Source organism: Pempheris klunzingeri, chromosome 22 (genome assembly GCF_042242105.1).
Source record: "Pempheris klunzingeri isolate RE-2024b chromosome 22, fPemKlu1.hap1, whole genome shotgun sequence".
In the NCBI taxonomy this organism is placed as follows: domain Eukaryota; kingdom Metazoa; phylum Chordata; class Actinopteri; order Acropomatiformes; family Pempheridae; genus Pempheris; species Pempheris klunzingeri.
In genome coordinates this window covers 3,688,940-3,714,270 of record NC_092033.1, presented here as the reverse complement: position 1 = coordinate 3,714,270, position 25,331 = coordinate 3,688,940, and the positions used below count along the sequence as shown (strand labels likewise).

General features: G+C 43.6%; 1 protein-coding gene across 1 annotated transcript in view; it reads left to right on the top strand.

The window, feature by feature from the left end:
- etnk1 (ethanolamine kinase 1) overlaps positions 1-25,331 on the top strand; it is a 110,909-nt gene that overhangs the window by 44,067 nt on the left and 41,511 nt on the right. The gene's annotated exons all lie outside the window — the stretch shown is intronic.

Sequence of the window (25,331 nt, the reverse complement as noted above, 5' to 3'; positions counted from 1 at the left end):
TGAATGCTCATTCAGTGTTTTCTAATTTTATGCTATTTTTTCTTTATGTTATTTTTATTGCACGTACGGTCATTACCAGCCTTTAGCTCAGTATGCTAGCGTAGATGCTAATGTCTCGCTTATATTCACCTTTGCTGTCTATGCCAGATTCTCGGTTACTAATCAGCTCGTTCATCAGCCTGAGCAGTTTTTGTTAAATCTTTTTAGTGAGCTGTTTTTGTGCCGATGTTTAGTTGAACAGAGTGGAGCGGAGAAGGTACTGAGGTCTTCATTGCTTGGGATGACGACACTTACCATCTATGCTGATACACAAAACATACATATAACATGTGTAATGTAATGACCATGGACAGAGATCATTGCCTGTGATATCTAATGTCAAAAACATTTCCTCAATTGCATGACACTGTGAGGAAAAGCTGTACTTCCATCCTTCCTTCTTGCCTTCCAGTTCTCTGCGGTTTTCTATTCCCAGGGTTCCACTCTGGGGAGCCCGCCGTCCCTTGAGAACCCTACTGAGCCCTCTGTGGCTGGGTAATAATGGCTTTCCAACGTCGCCTATTTAGACTGCAAGTTTCCATTAAATCTCACTATGTCATTACAGTTCATATTCTTAATTATGCAGCAAATGTCCCCAAGGGAATATCGCGGAGGCCACTACTCCACAATCTGTCCATATGGCACTTAATTAAAAGTTTTCTTAAGAATAAATTGCATTCAATTCAATTAAAACTGTAATGTCATACCAAAATAATGGGCAAAGCCTCCTACAACGTGCAGCTCAGAACACACACAAAAAAATCTTTTCTGTTTTTTTTTTTGCAATGTTTGCAATGGGAAAAGTGCATATCTCCCTTCCAAAAAAGCCCCCTAGTAGAAAATATGCAAAAAGCAAATATCACCAAAGCCTCCTACATGCCACCGAGCCCCAGGCAACAACCGCGCTTGAACACTCGAGCTATTTCTAGATTCCACTCTTGGAATTCACACCATGACAAATGAACCATTGGAGTTTGGAATTCCTATTTATCTGCTGCGCACAGAGGCACTTGATTTGGGTGTGAAGAATAAAGGAATTATACGGACAAAAACCAGACGACTTAAAGGATAAATGATAAAAAATAAATAAATAGATTGTGTGTGTGTTTTTCCTCTGGAGCCAGAGTTGTTTGTTCATCTGATTGAGGGCGTTTAGGTGGGCGTGTCCTTATCATCTGGATGCTCTGATCTCACCAAAGCAAGACAATTTCAAATAAGCAGCATCTGATATTAAACATCCCCTGCCACAGATGCACTTCCACCAAGCCCTGCAGGATTATTTCCAAGAAAAGACATTTCCTTTTGAACAATAAATGATGTATTTGTTTTTTTCCACCCAGCTTGATGCCACGGTGAGTTCAAATCTGCAAAGAGCGCCGACACACACCTCGAATAATCACACTTTTGCTTCAACCAGCAACTTCCTAACCTTCCGCCCGCAGCTCAGAGTGCCATCTCGCAGACGACAAGCATTGATTAGTAGATTGGGAAACAGGGAAAAGAAAAGTCCATTTGGTAAAGTAGGCTGCTGTTCCCCGCGCCCCATCTGTTGGGTGTGAGATGCTGACTTCATCTGTTGACGACGCGGCGGTGGCTAGGGAACCAGGGATGAGTTGATTTCCCTCTTTCGCTGGTTGAGCAGTGAAGGGCCCTAAAGCGTAAACAAAGTGTTTTTCTTGTTCTAAACACAGAGTCTTGGCTCAGCTCTGGCTTGGACTTGGCTGCTACGTGTGTGTGTGTGTGTGTGTGTGTGTGTGTGAGACTGCTGCTCACTCAACCTCACTCTAAAGGCCTGTTTGATGCCCTCAACATAAACACCCCCCAACCAGCAGCCTACAGGTGATTAACACGTGCAAACACACAGCACACTTCCGCACCTACCCATCGACAACCACACCCACGTACAGCCCTCACACACACACACACACACACACACACACACACACACACACACACACACACACACACAAACAGCATCTGAGTAATCATACCATTGAATGTCAACGCATTGAAAGCTACCTCTGAATGGAAACACACCTAAAAAGATTGGAAGGTTGAGGGTCAGATCGTTTTGTTCCAATCACTACATGCTGGTATTTTTCATTTGCTGCCTACACAGAAATACTCTGACTCACAGGAAAGAACACTGGGTTTCAAATCAATCATACAATTACATCTATCCACAGTTTAGGTACATAAAATCATGCCTTTCTATCACTGCGACCATTCACTCTGATATTAGAAGGAAGGGAGGCTATTATAGCCAGCGCCGAGGTGGCGGATGATAGATTGTCAGAGTTATGTGGCCTTGACCTGCCGTCTGTCCTCTGAAAATGGGGGGTTATAAAGAGATACCTGGGCAAAGCATTTATTTCAAATGGCCGCACATATTTCAGCTGCTTGAGGTATAATTGATTTAACTTGCTGACCAGTGTGCCTCAAATGGGCAGCAGATGAAAGGAAAGCCAAAGGGAGACTGAAAGAGTTTGCATGAGATACAAAGAAGGACAGAGAGAGAGAGAGAGAAGGAAAGAGCATAAATGAATTTGTCCCCTTCCCTGCACAGCAGCCTCCATATACAATAACTCACAATGTGGGCTTTAGTGAAAACATTTGCTGTCAACAGCCAGTTTCACTGTACTAAGCCAGTCTAACAGATGTGCACTCACCCAAAGACTTATGCAGCTGCTACTGCTGCTGCTCCTCTGTGTGTTTTCTCCCGTGTGTGCGCGCAAGCCTGCTTATATGTGTGTACATGGCTATGTTTGCCCACAGTTCAGCAGGGTTTATGGGCATGAGAGTATGTGCGCCTTCATAACTTAAAAAAAAACAACATAAATAAACAAAAAAAATCCAAATCTGTTCTAGTTAGATTTGATGTTGATTGCATTACCATATGAACACATTCTTGGCTATTGTCCTGGTCCCCTGGGCTGACTCGGGCTCAGTCTTGGACCACGCTGGGCTGGCCTCCGGATCCTCTCTGCCCTGGGAGAAGCATTCAAGGGACCAGGGGCATCCTGCGGCCCAGTTTAGCCTCACATTCTGGTTCACGGCACCTGGGTGGCTGCCCTAACCTCTCCCCGGAGGCCAGGACAGAGCCGGGCTCCACCGCCGCCCGCTTGTTTCACCAGCATCCTAAAAGGTAAACAAGCTTGCAATAACGCTTTTAGCTGTTTTCCCAGAAATATTTGTTTTTACGTTTTGATTTGGATGAAGAGAGATTTAATTTGATAGATGTCACTGTGACTCTAAACTAAATTCTGCCACTGCTTTTTTTTTTTAAAGACGAAGCCATTCGCATGTAAACTAACTAATAAAAGTAACATGCAACAATGTGTTATTGCTGCTTTTATGCTTTAATGTAGTCAGAACTGATTAATCGACCACTGAATCATGAGCTAAAGAACTGGCGACTACTTTGATAATCAATTCATAATTTTTTAAGCAAAAGTGCCAAATACTCTCTGATTCAGCTTTCAAATGTGAGAATTTGCTGCTTTTTATGGTCATTTATAATAATAAACATACTATCTTTTGCTTTTGGACTGTTGGTCAGTTAAAACATTTGAAGATGTCGACTTGGGCTCTGGTCACAATTGTCTGGTGTATAGAACAATTAATTAAGAAAATAGCAAGAAGATTAATAGATCATGAACAATATCGTAAGTTGCTGCCCTAAATCGAATTGTCTTTTGACAGTTGATCAACAGGAATTAAACCATATATCAAAAAGTTAAAAGAATCAAAAGAGAGCGTTTAATTAAAAGTATACACCAAGTTTTAAGGCGTTGGCTCTTTTGGCAGATTTATCTCTGAAATAATGAGAACACACACTCCAGAATCACCCATCTGTTGCTTTTAGATCATTCACTCCGCTGCTATTGATCATGTTATTACCTCGAAAGTGTGGGAAAAGAAGAAACTGCAGCTGCCCTGAAGCTAAACTGCAACCTGTGAAATTCACATCCAAGTCTGGAGAGGTTTGAGGATTTCTTACTTTAAACGTAGGCCTGAACACAGAATACATTTTCCTGTGTTCAAAGCAGAGGTTTGACTCCAGCGTTCAGCTAAATTACCTACTAGTGGATGGATACATGATTCCCTCCATGAGGGATGTTCAAAAATCACCTGAACAGCCGGACTATTGAGCCTGCTCTTCAAATACTGAAGCATTTAATGGGATTTTAAAAACAGTGATTTTACAATGTAATTCTCTGAGTTCACTGATGACCCAAACATTCATGTATCCCTGTAATCTAAGGTTAAAAAAGGCCAAACATAAACACTTATTTACATTTTTAAATATCCAATTATTAATGTTTGATATGCTTTTGTTTTTTTGTTCCATAGGAGTCACATTTTTACAAGGCAGCCGTTTCAGTAAAAATATTCTCGTCAACTCTGCAGAACTGTACAACTATGCAATTATGGAAAGACACTGTTGCACTCACAAACACACACACACACACACACACAAGCGCCCTTATGCATGTGTGCGTGCATATGCATGAGTGACACACACTTGCACACATACACACACACACACCACTCTTTCTTCTTGTCTCATTGGCAGGCTCATATCCCATCTGCTCTCCAGGGGGGCGGACAGAGAGATAGTTGTCATTGTGGAACATCTCTCTACACACACACACACACACACACACACACACACACACACACACACACACACACACACACACACACACACACACACTACGATACAAAACTCACCAACACACACACAAATGCAGCCCATGAACCCCCCATACATTCACTTTCAAGCATCTTCAGTCCACTTACATTCTTCTCTGCTAATTGACTGTCATAACGGCTGGAGAGATTAACTTCAGACCAATCCCAGCAAGATAAAGGATACAGACGTGGGGGCCAAACTGGGCTGGGATGAGGGTTTGGTGGCGGTGGTGGAACTGGGCGGAGGGGGCTAATACCACCACATCTCCTATTTGTTATTGATATTTACAGGCTGTCTTGTCCCTCCCCGCACGCCACTGCCCCTCCTCTGCTCGTCACCCATGAGGATTAGCGTTAATGGCAGGCTTATGGAGTAAGCGAGCCCCTGTCAAACCCATGTCCCCTCTTTGCCATCTCCCAGATTAGCTGACGCTTTGTGATGGGCTCTCTCTGCAAGACACAAGCCTCCAAGTGGAAGGAAAATGGGGGAACTTTGTCTAAACTTCTCATAAAGTGGCAAAAAAAGCTTGTGGCAATGCTTATTTTTTTGTGTGTGCGATGGGATGATGGTGCATGCTGGGGGGTATTAACTTGTGGCTATAGCGCGTTTGAAAAGTGCCTTTTTTTTTTAATATACAAAATGATTGACTGCAAAGGCTTAAAACAAATCATAGTACTTAAAAAAGATGATACTGACTGGATCCTCTGGATTTAAGAGATACTGAATTATGAAGTAAGATGGAAATAATAAATGATGGTGTAACATTTCAAAATAATAGTTAGGGTGAATCTTGAATCTCATCTTTTTTACATATATGACTGGCTGGAAAAACTGTAGAAGAGTTCCAGTTCAGATTAAGGATGTATGATTGTATTAGCAATACAGTATCACTCTTTCCTTTCATGTTTTCCTATTAGCTTTTTTCTACATATTATGGTAACAGACAGGCTTCTTATGAAGTGAGAAGTAAAATAAGTGTGATGGGGATAAAAAAAAAAAAGCAGATATTGTTACTGTTTGATAACAATTTGACAACTTTTCTCTTTTTGTCTCCTCTTCTATGGAGAGTTTTGTACTTAAGTTTGCATCGTGTTAACATCAATATGTAATATACAGAGAGAGAACAGGAAATGAAACCAGTAGGATGATATCTGTGCATATGCAGTAAATAATAATCATTTAATTAGTACATTAAGTAAAACGTGCACACTGTGAAACTGGGCACCTTTTTAAGCTCTTATTTACTGTCAGTAAACTAATTGTATAGAAGGTTCACACAGGGAAACAATGCCATGATGTAGTATAATGTCATTTCATAAATATTGTGTGTACTTTGCTTTACAAAACCTGCACTTTGTTTGTAAAGTCTAAAACTTTCTCTTTTCGTTCCTTCACTTCCCTTCATCCCATTCTTTCAACTACATTTCTCTCCATTACACTACCCTCCTCTGCTGCTTTCAACCTCCCTTTCTCCTCTCCCTCCTCTCTCCCACTCCTCCTCTCCTTCTCTTTTCCTCCGTCTCTCCCTCCATCCCTGCTCCGCCTCTCCTCCCTCCATCCTGGCTGTGCGGATGACAGCCGTGCTCTCATGGCATCTGTCTGCTGCTCCCCAGCTTGTCTGTGTGTGATCAGCTCCTCTCCAGCTCTCCTCCACACTTTATCTCCTCGTCTTAGTGCTCCCTTTTTTCACAGACCGCCGCTCAGCTGCCTCCCTGCCAACTCACTGTCGCTGTTAACTCACATACCATCTTATGTATTGCCAAAGCAGATTGTGTTTGGAGGGCAAGCAATTAAGGGGGAGGCAAGCGCAAAACTGTAATGTAATTTTGGCTGAGATATTTACGGGGGAGAAAGGAGGAGGGGGGGTACAAAAAAGCACTGAGGAGGGCTTAAGCGGGTCGGACATTGCGGAGTCAACACCGTCGAGAATAATGATTTTGAGCTGAGATTTAGTGGGACGGAATCTGGCACTTCCCTAATTACGAGAGGCCAAATGTCAAGCCTGCTCGCTGTCAGCTTGGTGGCGGGCGGTGCTGCTTCCTCTCCGTCTCTCGCTCTCAGTCCCTCCCTCTGTTTCTTTCTCTCTCTCTCTCTCCCTTTTTCTGCAAGTTTCTGCATGTTTTATGAATCTCATTAAAAGTCATTAAAAGTGTGGTGAGATTTTCACAGCCTCCGCTCCGTGGCCCTGTAGTCCTCTTTCTATCTGTCACAGCTCTGAAAGAAAGAGATGCAGACAGAGAGAGAAGGGAGACGGGGGAAAAAAAAAAACAACTTAAAGAGAGTTAGAGAGACATTCAAGGTAAACAAGTAAGAAGAAAAGAAAACGGAAAATGAAGAAAGACTCAGGGGCAGGGTATCTAAGTGGATTAGGTGATGCGCATCGACCCGTTTCTCTGAAAGGTCTAATATTTACAGGCCTGTAGCATTATCAACACTTTTCAAGCTGTAAGCCCCCTAATAAAGTAACAGAATGTGAGAATGTGAACAAACACCTTGTAGGAGGGGTGTTTTCAGACAATTTGGCCTATTTGGCAATCAGCATCTTTGATGCATTCTTTTCAGTGAAAAGTATTCTGCATTTAAGGCTCCCATTTTGCGATGACAGATAGAACAAGGGGTCGAAGTCAAGGTCTCTCTGCGTCGCTGAGTGGGAGAAACTTCAGATACTGCTTACAAGCCATCACAAAGACCTGCTGTTTTTCCTCGTTTGGGGGCAGGTCAGGTCGGGGTGAGAGGTCCAACCCTTGCACATACGGTACATTCTTTAGGGCCTCTCAGCGAGGATGTTCTGCTTTGAAAAGAATGAGCTTCCATCCCATTCAGGAGAGACACGTGGATGGAGGGGCTGGAGGTGAGAATGGGCAATGTAAAGCACTGGGAAAGAGTGTGTGTGTGTGTGTGTGAACAAGAGAGAAAGGGAAACAGAGATGGCACTAAAAGCAGTTGGTCTGACATGTAGCCTTCCAGCCGCTACGCTGTCGGTCGTGCTCCCAATTACACCAGTTCAATAGACGGGCTGAAATCATATTGCCCCCTTGGGTTTGCGCTCTCCTGGTACAGTGTCTCCTTCAGATGCACAAACACACTTCCACACCTACACACATGTAGCAAAAGCCTCCTGCCTCCACACAAAGGCACACATTGTTGCTCACTGTGTGGCTAATTGAAGGTGTGCGTGTGCTGCGCATGTGAAAGTTTGTAAAAGTAGTTGTGTAACAGCAAGGTGACTTGGCTCGCTGCACCAGAATACCGAGACTCTACAGATGGCCCGGTGCTGCCGAGGTGGTGGCGGCCAGGGTGAGTGTATGCGCGAGGGAGATAGAGCGCCGTGAAGCCTCGGGCATCGGCGGGAGCCCCCCTGTGACTTGGCGGAGGGAAGCGAGCAAGGAAGAGGCCTGCGTGGGCGGGAGCCGGCAGAGGTATGAAATGATTTGGAGAGGTGCTGGGGGGTCGTCAGAGGGGCAAGACGTCAGTCAGATGGGCAGGTGGGGGTTGAGGAGGTGCTGGTGGTGAGGTGATAGGGTTCAGTTAAGGGTCTGGGAGCTATGAGAAAGATAAAGTAGAAGCGTAATGAGGTGAGAAGGGAAAGTAAAGCCACTTTTTTGGAAAAATAAAATAAAACCCACAGGTGGTACTCGTGACAATTTTGTAGAGCCAGGACTCAAGTAAACCAGCCTGTGCAGATATAATGTAACCTAACGGTCCTCAAGTCTGGGAACACACACTTTCTTTTAAGTTTATAATGCAGATTTAATTACCCTTTTTCCTTCCAAAAAGAACACAAAACATTTGTTGGGTTTGCTGGTGCGACCAGGCCTCAAGGAAGGTAAGAAATAGACAGTTACAAACCCTTTTCCAGAACAACAGTTGAAAGAAATCCTCAATGAGAGATTAGCATTGAGCTCCAGAAGCCAAACAGAACTGCAGCCAGCCAAAGAGTGATCAAACTCTCTATACCACACATGGCGCCACCAGACCTTACAACAGACATCGGACTGCAGCATGAAGCAGTGGCACAATAGAGGCGCAAAAGGCAGCCGATAAATAAGAAAACGACCGACGAATGAAGAGGTAAAAGGTGGTGGAGGTTTAAAAGAGAGGAACGTAGACAGGAATGGACACATCATGTCTCCGGTGCTCTTTCTGGACTAACTGAATGCATCTGAGGTGAGATCGGTGGATAAAAATCTCACAAGCAGTAGAAAATGCTGAAGCTTGATTCAGGGCAAAGCCTGCTTACCTGAGCAGAGCTGGACTTCCCAGGGAACAGTGTTACAGAGTGCCAGGTGAACCACTTCCTGGTTACAACCCACCAGCTGAGTCACATGACACATGTTTGATTGAGGAGGAAGTTGGGAGCAGTTGAAAGCATGGAGCAGGAAAGGGAAGGAGACAGACAGTCATGGCAACGATGATTGAACACTTTGTCAGTGACTCTTCTTGCTGCCGTGTTTGAACAGAAAAACCTCACTTTTCCAAAAAATCCTACTTTTTTCTTTCACTTTAAGCTGATGATTTAAGGTTGATTCTCTGAACTGTATCCACATAATGTCCTGCCACTAAAGTCCAACATGAGAGGAGACCTGAGTGAATAAGAATAAATTGATATCCTCATCTGAGTACGAGCTGAACAAGCAGGAGGAGCTGTGAGTGCTGTGCTGACTTATATTGGCCCCAGGTTTTACCTCTCAGGCTACATACAGGCTACCCTACCTTACTGATGGAGGTCATTTGGGTGTATGGAGCATGAAAGGAATACCTGCAGGTACTACTCAGGGCTTGAAAAACCCTATTTAGTGTAAAAAGAAATATGGAAATAATAATCCCCCTTTTCATTTACAGTTAATAGTACTATGGTAGAATTGAACATCAGTTGTAAGATAAAGTATCAGGTGTCACTAAAGGAGTGAATTTTGGAAGGTTTTTAAATGTTTTTTGTTTTACTGCCCTAAAGACTTCAGCCTACGGGTCTGAACGAAGACTCTGATACGAGTTTGCTGCTGTAATCCAATATTCTCCTGGTCTTTTCTTCATTTCCTCAAGGAGAATCTGGGTTCTGTTGTTCATGGTGGCCTATGGCTGATACCCTTCCATAGCTCACTGCTCCTTTTTTGTTCTTGAGATCTTTTTATAGATCTGGGGATCTCTGATTTATGATGGCTCGTGCCGGATCCTTATGAGATGTTATGAGATCGTGTGTTTCCAGGTTGTACATGTATTTGTTTCTGATGTGTTCACTGTGCCCCACAATCTTTTGCCTTTTATTGCCAGTATGACTTCCATCTGTATGTCTCCACTTAGTACTTAAAAACTGTAATTCCCAGAAGGCCATGCCTCTACCACTACGGTGTGCACAGGTGGGATGCATGCTGCCACTGATTGGAATGGGATTGGTTGTTTCTACCTGCCCGTCCATCGCTGTTTCATGATACACTGCAGAGATCTAGCAGGGTGGAGCAGTGGTCGTCCTACATCATAGCCACATAACCACTTCAGAAACCAAACCTACAAGCTTGTACAATGGATCAAATAACACATTGTTTTAGGTTTCTTTACCATTTCGCTTGATTCCTCCACTCTCACCCACAGACAGACACTTTAGTGAAAAAGCTCCAATGAATCCATTTACACTTCGGATCTGCTGGATGTATGACTGCGACTGTATGCCAACAACTTCGCCATATGTCAGTGTTTTGTCTACAACTGCCCCCAAGTGGCCAATAAATCAGTGATCGTAGGAGGAGCGGAGTTTTCAACCAAAATTATTATATTATCATCAAGTTTGATCCTCTTTTTAATCACCGCAAGATTAAAACACAAGTCAATTGTAGATATGAACCATTTTTGAAACATGCATAATGTAGAATATCTACATTTACCATCTCCCTTAGTAACCACTATGATGAACGGGATGAATTTGGACGGGACTTTAGAGAAATATTTGAAGAGCTGAGAGGTTTCACGACAGGTCACAAAGCTTTTTGGTGTTCTCATATTAAATAGTAGTCGTGTGAATATAACATTTTATAAGAGAGTAGAGATAATGTTGGTTTAGCTGATCTGTACAGCTTAGGCACAGCTGTGTTTTTCTTCAAATAATGGCAAAGCATTTTTGTTATTCAGACAAATTTCAACTCCTGAAATACCTTTTTCTCTAAACAAGTTGACCCAGAAAATAATTTAAAAGTGAAGATTTAAAAAAAAAATATATATATTGTTAAAAACAAGACACACGTGTCATCCAATTAGTCTGGCAGAGATCAGGGTCCTCTGTTTTGGTTGTCTGAGGAGATGCCTGCCACATTAACCATCCACACCACTGTACACACACACACACACACACATCCCTCAACCCCCCCAACCCCTGAGTGACGGCAAGAGGGAGAAGTGATGTGAGGAGCGGTGGAGAGGCGAGAAGTGGGAACGTGCGGGGGAACCCCTACTGGGCACGAAGGCACATGCCCACACACACACACACACACACACACACACACATACGTACAGTACACACACACACACACACACACACACAGACAAACGTCAGACAGAGCCCTGCAGTCCCACCTTTGACACTAAGCTTCCAGAAGCAGGGAACTCTGGCTCATCCCCGCTAACACAGACTGGCAGGTGAAGCTAAGCGCCCTCTCTTTTCTCCTCCAGTCCTCTCCCTTTTCTGTCTGTCTTCTTCTCTTTCTCCATCTCCATGTGTGTTTCTTTCTTTCGCTCACTTTCTCTCCTATTTCTGTTTCTTATATCCATCTGTTTCTCTCTCTCTCTCTCTCTCTCTCTCTCTCTCTCTGCCCCCCCACCCCCCTCCCTCCTTTCCCTTTCTCTCTCTCCTCTCCTGTCTTCCCCTCGGAGGCTGCAGGCTGGGGTTGAACTCATCTGTCAGGATCAGAAAGGGGCTGGAGTGACGGGAGACTCCTGTTTCAGCAAGATAAACAGCCAGCACAGATCAAAATACTCTCCCTTTAACACACACACACACACACACACATACATGCACACCTACATGCATGCACAAAGGCGCACGCCGAGCGAGTGATCCATCGCACACAACAGCGACGTCAGATTGAGGGTGTTAGCTCCTTGTCAGCTTAGAAAAGGTGCAGCATCCAAATTCAGGAGGCACCTGGTTATTTACAAAGTTAATCACTGAAAATTCTGCTAAACTTGGCCAGAGAACTCAGGCGGCTCATGATTGACGGTGACCGAGCAAAGATGCCGATATAGATCTTTAGAAGAGACGAACATATTTTTGGACGAGGCATAGAGACACCTGTATTCACTTTGACTGATATGTTGAGAGCGGCTGAATATCTAAAAAACTAACTTCCTTCTCTCTCTCCCTTTTTTTTTTATTGCAGACGAGAGCTACTTCAACACTTGCCAAGATGACAACGGTTGCCCAAATGTTCTATTTGATGTTTCGAGCCTCAAGAGCAAGTGGGAGAGAAAGAGTGATACAGAGGGAGAGAGGGAGAGAAACCGAGGGAAAACAGAGAAAATAAATGGCAATAAGAGAGAGGGAGAAAGGGGAGACTGAAAGCAAATGAGAATGAGAGGAGTGGAAAAGAACATTAGCTTGAGAGATGCCAAGTTCACTATCTGCCAGCCTGAGGTGTGTGCAGTCCCGGGTGTCGTAGTGGCAGTGGAGGGGGGAGGAGAAGGAGAGGGGAAGGAGGGGTGAGGCAGTGGGTGTCAGGTATGTCTGTCTTTCTATCCCAGCACTCCAACATGCGCTTTTTGCTGCAGCTGCTGCTTGCCCGGATAACAAATCATTCCCTACAGCGCCTTCTGGTAACCTCGTCATTCCCGCTAATAACATTTGGAGATGCTAAGCTTGTAAATTAGCGAATCTGGACCGAGGAGATATTATTTATGCTTGTCTCCCATCCTGAAAGACTTGTCTTGATGGGTAAATTGTGTTTAATTCTTGGAGGAAGCCGTTTTTTTCTGCGCCCCAGCGTGAGATGAGATTAATCCCTTGACAACCTTTGCAGGCGCACTTAAAAATTGCTCCCAAATGTCACTGCCGCCGCTGCCACCGCCGAGATTTGCGGAGGGTGGAAACAGGGAAGAAACGAGCACCGTGTAGAAATGGGGACGCATCCGACGCAAATGATCCTCCCCTGTTCACACACACACACACACACACACACACACACACACACACACACACATTCTTTAAATGTATTTTCTTTCCCTTCTTAGCATTCACAGAAAAAAAAAAAAAACATACAAACTCGAGGCACAAGCCATCGCTCGCCCACATACACAGACACACACCTTGCACCCTCCTATAGATTATGTTCTTGTTATACTGACACACACATACAAATAAAACTGTATCACTTCGAACTGTTTGAGCAGCGACAGCAGACACACGCGTTCACACACAGGAGCAGTTGTCCTAACACACACACAACACTTACAGCTTGTTCCCCAGATTGCCTTTTACTAATTTGTTCCCTCCAAGTGAGAGTTTGTTTTTGATTTAATGTTTCTTTAAGGCTCTCGGTGAAAAGACGGTTTTAGATTTATTTACCAAGAAGACAGACATGGCTGGAGAGGCCCTGTAGCCCGAAGCTGCTTTTATATTTGTGCATAAATTCATGTGGTCGGATTTAAACGCTGACAAAACACCTCCGGTCATCCTCCCAGAGCTCCGAAGGGCACTTAGAGGCTCCTTTCCCCAGCTTGCCCTCACTCCGGTGGGGTTTGATGGACAGGTTGGCCTGGATGATGAGTCCTGGTCCTGGTTCAAACCGCCCTGCAGCTTCCAGATCAACTTCCTGGAGAGGGGGTATAGGCATGGGGCTGGGTATCTCTTTCTTAATGACCCAAAGAGTGGTTCACATACTGTCAACACACACCCTCCATCCCTCCCACCCTGTTTCTGTTTGCCTCCATGCAGTCTCATTGTCATGCTTTCGCTCTTTTCCTGGTTGTGGAGGGTTTTTTTTTTTTCTCCCTCTCAATTCACAGCTGGAATCAGAGTGGGTGGGGGGGCAGCGAGAGAGTAAAAGAAGGGGGGAAAAAGGAACGCACATAATTAGATTGTAAATGCTTCATGATATTTGAGGACTTCAAAGGGCACAACTGAAACGATGAGCGAGTTGCGTGTGTGTCTGTGTGTGTTTACGCCTCTCTATTGACAAGTGCTTGTGCTTGTGTGTGCACGCTTGTTGTCCCCCGTGCGACCGCTTGTTATGTGTATCCGTATGCTTGCGTGTGTTATGCATTATCATTATCAGTGGGGGCAGCTGACCCCTCTTTCTACCGGCTTTACAGCAGTAAAAACACTCAGAAGTTCATTCGGCGCCGGCGTGTGAAGAGTTCAGCAGGAACCAGCAGCGTGACTGAAAACAATGAGCTTTAATGTGTTAAAAATGAGTTGCAAAGTGCTGTTACCCAAAGTTCCACTGGCATCTGACCCCTGCACTCAAACATAAAATGACACGCGTGACTGTTTTCATGAAACAAGTCATTTCTGGTAATTACAGTTATTTGCGGCAGCCGTCCCTACACACCAATTACACCCGTCTGGGGCACTTCTGTGAGTGTGTGGATCTGAGAGGGAGAGGGAAAAAAAAAGCAAAGTTGAAAGCAAACAATTGCCAGATGAAAACACTGAGACAAAATGGGACGAGACAATAATATTTTTCATCTGTCACCTTTCCTTGTTCGGCTTCTAAAGCAGGAAGTTAACCTCTGACCTCCGGCTAGAGAGGACTAGTCGATTTCTTGTCGATTTGTCAATTCCTGCGCGGCCCCCTGAGCGTGCTCATTGTGACCGCATTTATTTTTGGAAGAACTTTGATGAAAATATGTTACATGACAAAAAAGGGGCTTTAAAGTTGTTTTTGCAGAGCTGAAGAGATGTCATTTAAACAGAACATAATCCATAAGCTGAATAACAAGCAGAGATGTTCGTTCTGTCCCTGCTCCTCTCTCCCCCTCTCTGTGTGTGACACAGCTACATAATGTCTGTCTGTCGCTGTCTGAATGTAGGCTGTGGATCTGGCAACGCACTTTACAAGCACACACACACACACACTGAAAGAGCTGTCTTCTTGCACAGTAATGTTTATTTATTGGAACATTTTAGAGCCGACATACTTCTGCCTGTAAATTGACAGCTTGGCTCAATACTGAAGGGAAGAGCTCACTGGACCGCTGCTTCATTTCAAGACTGATTGATTGGCAAGGATGGAGAAAGAAAAATATCCTAGTGATTAGGACTGTTACTGTACAAGGATGACATGTTACTCAAGGAGAAGTGTGTTTATTACCAATTTCTAATAATCCATCTAATCTGAATTTAGAAATGGGAGTAAGTCATTATTTATTTGATGCTTTGGCAATATTGTCTCCAAAACGTTCATGCCAATAAAGCATGTGGAATGCGGTGATTAATGTTTGAATGGTTGTTTTAATGTTTAAATGTTTGGTGTGGATGCTCTGCAGCTCTCCCAGAAAGTTAAGAGGTCCAGTGGAGAAGTTTTGGATTTAGAAAGCTACCTAAAAATAAAAATCAGATTATGCTGCAGCACACTAAGCAAACTGAAGTTGTTGTTAATAATGGCTCATTATTGATTATGATCTTAACCTATTACTGCACTCTAGCTGGTCTTTTTTTTAATTCTACTTTAATCAATTTTATTTTTCTCTTTGTGTGTTTTTAAATGTTTTAACTAAAATTTCTTTGCCTCATGTAAAGTACTTTGAATATTCTCTGTGTCGAGGGAAGAGCACCGACCAAAAAGGAATTTCCACAACTTGGCAACCCAGAAGTTGTTCTTGTTATGCCTTATTACTAATCAATAATGCATTAGTTACAACCTTTTATAAGTGTGCTATAAATTTGTTCCACTAACTGATTTCACATCTTAAAGCTGTGAGATTAAAACATAGTGAGAAAAATGAATTACAGTGGAAACTCAAGTGATCAAGCTGTCCGAAGCGAATTGATCGGTAAGAGCGGATGATTATTAAAACAACTTTTTATTCTCTGTCTTTATTCCTCACGCAGAGTTTACTACACTAATGTAAACGGACAGCTTTGCTCGACAGTTACTCATCACGTGATGCATGCATCAGCCACCATCGGTGTGTGTTCGTTTTCTGCCTCCTTCACCAGCAGAAGTTTCTCCTTGTTTGAGTCGACTACACAAAGTTGGTGGAGGAGCACAAAAGTTCGCTGCTGCAACTCGGTGGCAGGTTTTTTTGCAGCTTGTCATAAGCTTCTAGGAGACCACGAGAAAATGTATTTCTTTTTCCCGCCATGATTTCAACGTGTGCGCAGCACCAGCATCAGGCAAGGTATCATGGGAGTTCAGTAAAAGAAAAAAACATTGGCAGAGCTTTAAAATGCTTTTCCATATGCTGTCACGTATGAAAACACCCCAAACGAACACTGTAAGCAGACTACTTGATACTAAAGGCAAATTACTTTATTTAAACAACATTTGTATTGGAATGAAAGTGTTCTGATCCATATAAGTGGATGATCACTATAACTTTCATCACTGTGAGTTCTTTCGACTGTACTAATGTTCCTTAATATCACTTTTAACCAGGTTACATGAGATAAATAAAACAGGTCTTGCAGGTCAAATGTTGCATCAGTTAAAACTGGGCTTTCTCAACATAAATAGTGAAACATTAGAATGAATGCAAACACCACAAAACCACTTAAAGTATTTGGACATTTTCAACTATTCACAAATCAGTATTTTGGAAAACAACACACAGTTTCTTGTGGAAATCTCTAATTTGAAATATGTTTCATTAAAAACAAAATCCCACCTGGAATTCCTCAGTTTTGTGTTTTAATGCAGTTAAAAACATGGAGTTTATTGACATCACAGCATGTAGTTTCTGGACAATGAATCCCTCAAATTGTCAAAGAAAGAATCCCCTGCTTCCATTTGAGGCCACCGAAGTGCAGCATTAAAGTTTATGCAGCGGTTTATACTTTTTGCAGAGATGCATTTAAGTGAATTTACAGATTAGCGAGGACGCTCTGTACATTACACCTTCACTGTCCATCATATGCTGTTCACAGAGCCGTTTCAAATGTTGGATTTTGTGCAAAACGTTTTGATTGATCATTTTCAGAATTTTTCACCAATGAAGAAACTGAATTTGGCGAAGTAAGTGAGTGAGGAAGGAATGCTGTTGGTGTGTTTCCACTTCAAGCCTCTCCAATGCAACTGACCCAGACTGATGCCGGAGTCAAAAGTTCTGCCGAGTCAGTCTGGGACTTCATCTTGTCAGTGAAGTTATCCCACAGACCTCCAGTCCTTGGCTCAGTGCTCGGGCCCGTCCTCTGCTAAAGTCGAGCTCTCCGACAGTGTTTATGGAGCTGTGTTTTGTGGTCAGAGCGGTCTCTCACTTGTCCCTGAGGCCTTGTAAAGAGGCTCACCACGGAGCCACACTGCGCTCCGACCACAATACCAGAACTCACACATCTGTCGAGCAGCAGCATGTCGGAGCTCCAGATTTATGTCCGGGACTCAACGGGACGTCAGGAAGACTGGATGTCTCGCTTTGGGTGTTTTAGTTTCGAGGTGCAATTTCATTATAAGAGAAACTTTTGTTATAAGCCTGAAGATGATTGTGACTTTGATTCAAACAGAGTTGGGTCACACTCAAACCTTCATGCACCTTTAGTCTAATTCTGAAAAATTTCAAATGTCAAAAAAATAAAACATTTTCCCCTTAAAAACCAAAAAGAACCATTGTGCTATCTATTATTTTGTGATCATTTTTTCCTTTTATAACCATTCATTCCAATGGTTGGAATGAAATTCTGTTTCAAGTGATGATGTGAAAATAAATTCCTGCAGTTGTGCATAATTGTTGGAATTTCCCCTTTGATTAATGCAACCAAAAGCTTTTCATTATCCGAAAAGCATTTCAGTTACATAAAGCATTCATTTGAATTCATTTAAAGCATTTTAGAAAAGTGTTTTGTATTGTGAGTGAGATTGGATTGGAATTTCAATGAACATCGATGCTTTGACTGTTTTATTTTTCTCTTTCTCTCATATATACTCACACACACACACACACACACACACACACTGCTGGCCCCGTGTCCCGGCGATGATGGCTAACACATGCCGTTTAAACAATCGCCCCAATCCCCCCTTATCTTCAGGAGTTATGGGCCTAAATCTACTCATAATACACAGCTCACTGAGGGTGTAATCCCTGGGAACATCAGAATAAATCCAGGCTATATCCGCTACATGCAGACTAGCGACCAGAGCCAGGGCCATTATGGTGGGACTGAGGAAGAGGAGGAGGTGGGTTAGCGAGGGGCGCTAATGGGTTGTCTATGAATTCATATTAACACCAAGCCATTAGGACACCTCCATCCAGGAAATCCCTCTGACCCTCATGATACAACAGCTGTCCGAAGTTTAAACTTTAAACCGACAATCCCTCTGCTGTCACGTCTCTTCCTGTCTCTCTTTCTCTTCCCCGTGCTTTTTTCCCTCTCTTGACCGCGCCGTGGCTGGATTGTCCTGATTCGTCCCATGCGAAAAAGTCTTAACAATTCCACACAGGGCCCAGAGGCAGGCAGCCAACTGGTCATGTTTGGTTGCAATGAGAGGGGACACAAAAGCAGGGGAGGACAAATACGTGACGACAACCAAGAGGGCAGTGTGTCTTTCACGCAACCCTTTTTGCAACCTCTTCTCAAAATAAAAAATAAACAGACCAGAAAAACAAAGCTGGTAAAATCAACTTAATCTCAACTCTGATTCAAAGTCAACTGTCAGGACACATGGCTGTCTGCTGCATGGCTTGTGGCGTCTGTATTCCCGTCTGGAGAGCACGCATGCTGAGGAAATCCTAGTCATATTAAAAAAAAGTCCAAAGCAAAGAGAGGAGTAAGTGGGCTTTTTAATCTTGGAGCAAAATGAAGTGACGAGGCGATGAAATTAAAAATGCAAACTTGAGCGCTCTCTCTCTTTCCTCCTGCCGCACTCTCTCTCTATGTCTCTCTGCCTTTCTTTCCCCGGCCTGAATGAGCAGCCAACACAGCCATCTTAGAGTCTTGGGGGGAGGCGGGTGGGAGATTGAGGCCCTTGGGCTCCTTGGCTCCTTGGCTGGACAACAGTTTCCTGGCCTGAAGGGGTCAGCGGTGGGCTGTCTGAGAAACTGGCAGCCATTGGGGTTCCAGAGGGGATGTTTTTCAGGAGGAAGAAGAGGAATTGGGGGGGGCATGAGGGGGTATCTTGTGGCTGGTTGGCATGGAGCGAACACTGACAGTTTCCAAACAGCGTTGTTCCTGCCAGGGCCCGCTGAGCTCTTACACATTACGCTACACACAGGAACAGACCAGAGGCACCCGAGGCCTGGCGCTATAAAGCCCCTGACAGATTCATAAGAAAACGTTAGGGTGCCTTATTTATTTAGGGTGGACGCACTGTAATGTTTCACAACTCTCAATACTCCAAACAATTATATGGTGCAACATGGGGTATGGAGAGTACAATTCCTGGTAGAAAACAGATTTAATGAATCTCTTGATAGTTTTGTAGAAGAATTTCCCAGAACTTGTTTGCATCAATGCACTCAACAACCTTAACAGTCCTTCGTAATGAAAACGCGGTATACATTATGTTAACTGCACTGTAGGAGCTCGTGCACATCACTGACATCTCACATTTCGACGTTTTCTGGTTTTAATCTCTCCGATTTATAACTGCGGTCATCCAAAGTCCAATAATTTGAAATCCTTTGTGTTGTGATGTTTGCTTTGGATGCAATAGGACAAAATGAGCATCAGGCTTGACAAACGCTCATTTGTAGGGTGGAAGATGACCGAAGCAGCAGCATCTGAGAACTGCATGTCAGAACTGTTTTGCCTTCTTTCGCCAAGTTTGACGATTTCTATGTCCTGTTCCATGTTGGTAGAAGCTGCAGCACTTGGTCATTGTGCCCAATTTATCACACCTGTTGGTGATCATTTAACATGCGATCTGTAATTGGATATCCAACGTAGGAAGGGAAAAACAAATGAATACAGTTGTTAATGTATGCAGGACGCACTGTGACCGGATTTCCATTGAACTGGTCAGACTGCACCTGGAGGCCTCGACTGTCTCCTTCGACCCGGTTCCACTAGCCCTGCCTGCCTGATATGAATATTGAGATTTGATCACAGTGCAGAGATAAGGAGAATGCTTATTAATACCAGGTGTGAATGAAAACGGCATCAATCACTTGTCATTATCCACATAATCCATCCAGATACAGATCACATCTTCATACCAGGTGTAAATGGGGCCTAAATTTATGCCGTGTGCCCACACACTGGCACTCTTTCCACTGACTGGGAAGGAAAAAGGTAAAGCCCAAGTGATGAATGGTTCCAGGTTCATTTCCATTCGTAAGACCTTGTTTGCTAGCGGAAATATCTGTAGTTGGTTTAGTCTGGTTTGCTCCCTGGCACCTCCTTCCTGATCACCTGTGTAAGGCCGTGGACACAGTGCCTACCTGAGCTTTTATTTCCACGCCATGTTAAAAGGTTAGAGCATGTAAAAGCACAGTAGCGTTCTTGTGGACAAAATCCTCTCAGACTTTTACTTGATGTCCATTTTCACTGTAGGAAGGACTGTGGCTGGAAAACAGCGTTGTAGCGGTTCAGCGAGGTGGCCGACACGCACAGGTAGAGGTCAGCAGCCCAGCTCACGGCCCTACGACCGGCCAGGTGTACGTCATGGCAGGAATTTATGACTCTGTGATCACCGCAATCTGACGCAGATCATCTCCAAAGACAGAAATATTGTGCAGTCTGATCACCGCGTACAGCAAGCCTGCTATTCATGAGCTGCTGAAACGTGTTTGAATGAAGTCATCACTTGCCAAACACGATGATGATGATGTCTGGCGAGACATCCCTCTTTTTTTTCTTTTTTTTTTTAACATCTGACCTTTACATACGTGCTGCACTCTTCAGTCTCTCTGCTTTAAGCCGCTCTCTTATTCAGTTTCCCAGCATGCGCTCGCTCACAGTATCCCACATTCATTTAGACTCCTGTTCCTTTTACTCTTGAAAACACGCTCGAGCCACTTTGCCTTCCCCTCTTCTCCGTGCTGATATACTTAATCTGTCCTCACCTCTGTCCTCTTAGTCTTTTCTGTGTTCTTTTACATAATTCCTTTCATATTGCTTATTGCTTTATCCTTTTATTTACCACTCGTCTTTACTCCTAGCCTTTTAATGCCCCTCGTTCTGCCCTTTTTGCTCGTACTTATTTGTTTTACCTCTGTCCTGTTTCTTATTCGCCTAACCGTGTCCCCTGTTAATCCCCGTGTCTCCCTCATAAACCCGTTTTACCCCTCTCCCCCCACTTATTCCTCTTCCCCTTGTCCCTCCGCTTCTTCGTATTTGAATATCCCTGAGCTGATTCCCTTGTCCCCTCGCTTACAGCCTGTTGTATTCTCTGTCTCTCTTCTCATCCGTTTATCACTGGCCCTTGTTCCGTTAATCCCCGAGGGTTTTGTTTATTTGTGTTGGAGCTGCTTTTACAGCTTGCGACTGACCCCACCTATTTTCTCACCAGTCATTTGAACAGCAGGGCTGCTTTGCAGCTACTCCACCAATTAACATACCATTAGCATAATATTTGCATGTGTGCATTAGGGTGTTGATGGGGAGAGAAAATAACAGTTTTACAGGTTTTTTTTCTTGTCTCAAAAAAATATATATTTCATGGAGTGACGTAAAAGCGCCCACGGGCTGCTTTATCTCGCTTTGATACTGCTGCTCAGCGAACAACATCATGTTTTCAAGTTTGCTGTGAAAAGTTGTGTGGTTGGCCCACCTACACGCTAACATCTGATGATCATCACTTAGACTCGTCTAATTTGTCATGTCACGATTGTGTTTTGGTTAAAATTATTATATAAATGTCAATCCTTTTACCTCTTCAGTGATACATGAAATATGAAAAATGAGAGAAACAGCGCTCGGATCATCCAAAGACAGAAGTTTTGTAAATGTGTTTTTCTTTATGTGCAGTGTGGGTTTGTATTATTAACCTGCAGTAAGTAAAGTCAGATCATTGAGGTCAAAGGTGAAGAAAAGGGACAAGAGAGGAGAGTAAGAATGGGACCAAACGGACCAGAAGGCTTATGAATGAAAAAGGAAAGTGGGCACACATCATTGAGAAAGAGATGCACGGCGAACAATCATGGCCCGAACACGCAGACAAATGAGGGGAAATAAACAAATTTGTGTGTTTTGATGGAGACAGACAGGGAGAGAGGGGTGAAAGTAGGCCAGCTGCTGCTGCCGCCGCCGCCGCTGATGAAGCCGGTGAGTGTTTCATGTGAGAGTGGCGGCTGAGCAGAGGGGCGACGTGTCAGGGGCGTCGAGCCAGTTTCCCAGTCTTGATTGGGGATCAGCCTGCGGGCCTTTCTGTTCCGCTGCGCGCCACGCCTGTCCCTCACACACCGCCGCTCTCAGATCTGTCACATTAGGGCCGTCGCTCAAACACTGATGGCGCTTTGTGATTGTTTGTCTCGTGTCACGCTGATTACTTTGCTCATTGAAACCTGACTGAAGGAAGTGGATGAAGTTGCGGAGAGGAAGTCACACCCGCCTGGTCACTGGCCGTGTTTCCTTAAACCCAATCATGTGGCGGCTCGGCCTCCCCTCCAGATGCCAGATGAAACTGACTGAACACAGTTTGTCATGTTTGTATTTAAGACACAAGGACTGAGCAGTGCTGTCATGTGATGTGATGTGTGCTGCATGTGATCCGTGACACGTTAATCCTACATTTAAAACTGAGCACACTTAAATCACAGGAAATAAAGTATCTGTGGCCATCTGCCAAAATTATAAAATAATTATACATCAAATGTATTTTAAATACCACATGCATGCATATCTCTATTATATTTTGCATCTCAGCATCATGTTATTTTATTTTTTACGGTTTGAGTGCAGCCACTCTCTGATATGACATTATTTTATGGACTCTAAATGCATCGGCCACCTAATATTAACGGCCAGGCGCGGAGCCCCTTCTCACTTTTTCAGCACCATTGAAAATGAGGGACGACTGATGATATCTTTGAAAAATTTTGCAGCTTAAGTACTTTGCCGAAATCATTTTTATGAGACTTTTATGATCGCCTTTTCCTGTTTTAATGATGCTGCAGTTTGTGTGTGCATTAGTATGTTAGACAGGATTAGCTGGGCTGCCAGAATCCAAGATGAAAGAATAAGAAACAGCGCTACCAGATAAACACACATTTGTAATAATATGTGGTTGCTGGGCTTGAATTAATATGTAATTGTACGCTTTTTTTTTTTTGCAATTCTATTTTCTACTAGAATCAACCAGGCAATAATGATTTTAAAAACAGGGAACCTCGATTCTCTTTTATTTCTTAATATAAAATCCACATTTAAACTATGAGTGCTTTGGATTTTTGCACATCACAACCTGATTATTGATTAATGGCAGTTTACTAGTGTGCAGCTCAAATTGTATTATCTTGTATATCATGTCTGCAGTAGAAGCAGCTTTAAGACATTTTTGCACAAATCATCAATGAAAATATATAAACAAGGTGCTGCAGTAAAGTCACATTTAATTCTAATATCATTTTAATTCCCCTCTGCAGCATTATTCTGTATGTTTGGTCCTTTCTGCTGCATTGTGAGATGTGTGCTCTCGCAGTAGAGATGTATATAGAATATCCAGCAGGCCTGTTGGCCCTGCTGCTGTGCTGCTCTCAGCTCTCTAACTGCTCTTGTCTCTGTATAATCCCCCCTCCTCATGAATACATTAACGCCGGAGCCTTAAACTCAGCTTAGCTGGCGGCTCAGCGTCACAGCACATCCTATTACCGACTTTAAATCATTAATGTGACATCGTTTTCACTCAATTTCCAAACACCCACGGTCGAAAACTGCATATTTCACTGAGCCGGTGCAGGGATGCGCTCAAAGTCACACAGTTGACTTGACGCATGCGTGCGCGTAATGGGCACGTTTGGATAAATATACATGTGCAAGTTTTTTTTTTTTTTGTGCGGGATTTGCGCATGCAGGACAAGTTAGTGCAAATTAAATCATACAGAGAATATGCGCAGCAAACTAGTTGCAGGCATCCAAATGTAAATATGTGCACACTGGAATAGTTTTCACTCTTTTGTCTCTACTGTTGTGGCTGAAATAGCCGGTGGATGATTGTGGTTTAAACTGATCTAAGTCCTACAGGACACCTTAGGGTGTGTGTGTGTGTGTGTGTGTGTGTGTGTGATTTAATCTGGGAGTCTAGCCACCGTTTGCTTCCTCCAGCATCTCCTGTACTGCTGACAATAAAGGAAGAAGAAAAATCTGAATCCCCTTTCTTGCTCCTCAACTATTCACACATAAACCTTTTCTCAGGTTTTTGCCTCCAGGCTGGATCTGAAAAATTCACAACGCCCAGAGAACAACTAAGTCCTTCACTTACCGTAGGAGTTGTGGATCTGCCCCCATGGTGCCTCTTTATTGCATCAAAAGGGCTTTTTCTGTGTGCGTGTGTGAGTGTGTGTGAGGCTGTGGTAATTAGCAAACCACGTAAAATCATCTCCTCCAAGTGCATTGAACTGTTTTTATGTGCGTAGCGGTGGGGGCCTGATTGCGGAACATATGGACGCAGATGGGGGACAGCGTTTTAATGGGCGCGCTGAGTGGGGTTTTGTGTTTTTAACCCTTGAAAAGTGGAGGCATGAGCATCGTCAACATCCTCAAGCGAGCATCAATTAAAGATTTGCTTTTAAAAACTGGCGACAGCAGCATCCTGGTTCACAGAGACAGTCAGAGGACGCAGAGCACATTTCATCACTCACCTCCCTCTCCTCTCTCCCCTCTCCCCCCTCCTCCCAGGGTCCCTTGTTGTGCTTGATTAGGTTATCAGGTTGGTGATTGGGCCCCACGTGTCCCAGCTGGCCCTCTGATTGGAGGGGCACGGATGTGGACTGAGTAATTAACACGTTCTTATGGTGATGATTGAGTTAATCGGCAGGATGGGGAGGACGGAAGGAGACAAGGGACATTTCCAGCCAAAAAAATTAAGGCACAGGTGTAAAACATTGATTCTAATGTCAAGAACTGATTTAACTCACTTAACTCACACTTTGTGCTCATCTTTTAAAAAAAATCTTTTTGTTTTTTATTAACATCACAGCACAACAAGTGTGGATGCGCTCATCTCCGCTCCATCGCTAATATTTCTGCAAGTTTCCCTGCATCTTTAAAAAGAACAATAAATACATAAGGCCATGGCAGTGTATATTTGTATGTTTATGTGAATATGTTGGAGCTGTAAAGCCGTTGTGTGAATGTATGTGTGGAAGAAAGAAGTGACCAGGACCAGCACAAGTTTTACCGAACACATTGCTGTCTTTATTAGAGCCTTGTCTGGCAGTAATACTGAAAAAAAAGTGAACTTAGAACAGATGGTGGTGGCAGCCCACGGCTTTTTTTTCCTGTTTTTCTTTATTTCTTTGATATTTTTCTTCATTTTTTTGTGTGAGAGTACTGCGACTCCTGCTTTTCTGTGGCATG